This window comes from Acipenser ruthenus, unplaced genomic scaffold (assembly GCF_902713425.1).
Source record: "Acipenser ruthenus unplaced genomic scaffold, fAciRut3.2 maternal haplotype, whole genome shotgun sequence".
Lineage (NCBI taxonomy): Eukaryota > Metazoa > Chordata > Actinopteri > Acipenseriformes > Acipenseridae > Acipenser > Acipenser ruthenus.
The window spans coordinates 82,501-85,825 of NW_026708248.1; positions in this window are offsets into that span (position 1 = coordinate 82,501).

The following is a 3,325-nucleotide window of genomic DNA, read 5'->3' on the forward strand; positions in this document are numbered from 1 at the left end:
AAGGTACTTTACCTAGATTGCTCCAGTAAAAATCCAACTGTATAAATGGGTAATTGTATGTAGAAAAATAATATAATTGTATGTAAAAATAATGTGATATCTTGTAACAATTGTAAGTCGTCCTGGATAAGGGTGTCTGCTAAGAAATACAGTGGCTCTCAAAAGTATTCACCCCCCTTGGACTTTTCCACATTTCATTGTGTTACAACATGGAATCAAAATGGATTTAATTGGGAGTTTTTGCCACTGATCAACACAAGAAAAGTCCATAATGTCAAAGTGAAAAATAAAATCTACAACTTGTTCTAAATTAATTACAAATATAAAACAGAAAATAATTGATTGCATAAGTATTCACCCCCTTTGCTATGACACACCTAAATAAGCTCTGGTGCAACCAATTGTCTTTAGAAGTCACATAATTAGTTGAGTGGAGTCCACCTGTGTGCAATTAAGGTGTTTCACATGATTTCAGGTTAAATACACCTGTCTCTGGGAGGTCCCACAGTTGGTTAGTACATTTCCTAACAAAAACTACATCATGAAGATGAAGGAACATTCAAAGCAAATCCGGAATAAGGTTCTTCAAAAGCACCAATCAGGGGTAGGATATAAGAACATTTCCAAGGCATTGAATATCCTCTCAGAGCACAGTAAAGTCCATTATTAAGAAATGGAGAGAATATGGCACAACTGTGAATCTGTCTAGAACAGGCCGTCCTCAAAAACGGAGTATCCGGGCGTATAGGGCACTAGTCAGGGAGGCCACCAAGAGGCCTATGGCAACTCTAAAGGAGTTACAGTGTTCACGGCTGAGCTGGGAGACACTGTGCATATGGCAACAATAGCCCGGTGCTTCACAAAACTGGCCTTTATGGGAGAGTGGCAAAAAGAAAGCCATTGTTGAAAAGAACTCGCATCAAATCTCGGCTAGAGTTTCCCAGAAGGCATGTGGGAGACTCTGAGACCAAGTGGAAGAAGATTCTATGGCCTGATGAGACCAGAATAGAGCTTTTTGGCCTCAACGCTAAGCGCTATGTTTGCCACTGATCAACACAAGAAAAGTCCATAATGTCAAAGTGAAAAATAAAATCTACAAATTGTTCTAAATTAATTACAAATATAAAACAGAAAATAATTGATTGCATAAGTATTCACCCCCTTTGCTATGACACACCTAAATAAGCTCTGGTGCAACCAATTGTCTTTAGAAGTCACATAATTAGTTGAATGGAGTCCACCTGTGTGCAATTAAGGTGTTTCACATGATTTGAGGTTAAATACACCTGTCTCTGGGAGGTCCCACAGTTGGTTAGTACATTTCCTAACAAAAACTACATGATGAAGATGAAGGAACATTCAAAGCAAATCCGGAATAAGGTTCTTCAAAAGCACCAATCAGGGGTAGGATATAAGAACATTTCCAAGGCATTGAATATCCTCTCAGAGCACAGTAAAGTCCATTATTAAGAAATGGAGAGAATATGGCACAACTGTGAATCTGTCTAGAACAGGCCGTCCTCAAAAACGGAGTATCCGGGCATATAGGGCACTAGTCAGGGAGGCCACCAAGAGGCCTATGGCAACTCTAAAGGAGTTACAGTGTTCCACGGCTGAGCTGGAGACACTGTGCATATGGCAACAATAGCCCGGGTGCTTCACAAAACTGGCCTTTATGGGAGAGTGGCAAAAAGAAAAAAACTCGCATCAAATCTCGGCTAGAGTTTCCCAGAAGGCATGTGGGAGACTCTGAGACCAAGTGGAAGAAGATTCTATGGTCTGATGAGACCAAAATAGAGCTTTTTGGCCTCAACGCTAAGTGCTATGTTTGCCACTGATCAACACAAGAAAAGTCCATAATGTCAAAGTGAAAAATAAAATCTACAAATTGTTCTAAATTAATTACAAATATAAAACAGAAAATAATTGATTGCATAAGTAATCACCCCCTTTGCTATGACACACCTAAATAAGCTCTGGTGCAACCAGTTGTCTTTAGAAGTCACATAATAGTCGAATGGAGTCCACCTGTGTGCAATTAAGGTGTTTCACATGATTTCAGGTTAAATACACCTGTCTCTGGGAGGTCCCACAGTTGGTTAGTACATTTCCTAACAAAAACTACATCATGAAGATGAAGGAACATTCAAAGCAAATCCGGAATAAGGTTCTTCAAAAGCACCAATCAGGGGTAGGATATAAGAACATTTCCAAGGCATTGAATATCCTCTCAGAGCACAGTAAAGTCCATTATTAAGAAATGGAGAGAATATGGCACAACTGTGAATCTGTCTAGAACAGGCCGTCCTCAAAAACGGAGTATCCGGGCGTATAGGGCACTAGTCAGGGAGGCCACCAAGAGGCCTATGGCAACTCTGAAGGAGTTACAGTGTTCCACGGCTGAGCTGGGAGACACTGTGCATATGGCAACAATAGCCCGGGTGCTTCACAAAACTGGCCTTTATGGGAGAGTGGCAAAAAGAAAGCCATTGTTGAAAAAAACTTGCATCAAATCTCGGCTAGAGTTTCCCAGAAGGCATGTGGGAGACTCTGAGACCAAGTGGAAGAAGATTCTATGGTCCGATGAGACCAAAATAGAGCTTTTTGGCCTCAACGCTAAGCGCTATGTTTGCCACTGATCAACACAAGAAAAGTCCATAATGTCAAAGTGAAAAATAAAATCTACAAATTGTTCTAAATTAATTACAAATATAAAACAGAAAATAATTGATTGCATAAGTATTCACCCCCTTTGCTATGACACACCTAAATAAGCTCTGGTGCAACCAATTGTCTTTAGAAGTCACATAATTAGTTGAATGGAGTCCACCTGTGTGCAATTAAGGTGTTTCACATGATTTCAGGTTAAATACACCTGTCTCTGGGAGGTCCCACAGTTGGTTAGTACATTTCCTAACAAAAACTACATCATGAAGATGAAGGAACATTCAAAGCAAATCCGGAATAAGGTTCTTCAAAAGCACCAATCAGGGGTAGGATATAAGAACATTTCCAAGGCATTGAATATCCTCTCAGAGCACAGTAAAGTCCATTATTAAGAAATGGAGAGAATATGGCACAACTGTGAATCTGTCTAGAACAGGCCGTCCTCAAAAACGGAGTATCCGGGCGTATAGGGCACTAGTCAGGGAGGCCACCAAGAGGCCTATGGCAACTCTAAAGGAGTTACAGTGTTCCACGGCTGAGCTGGGAGACACTGTGCATATGGCAACAATAGCCCGGGTGCTTCACAAAACTGGCCTTTATGGGAGAGTGGCAAAAAGAAAGCCATTGTTGAAAAAAACTCGCATCAAATCTCGGCTAG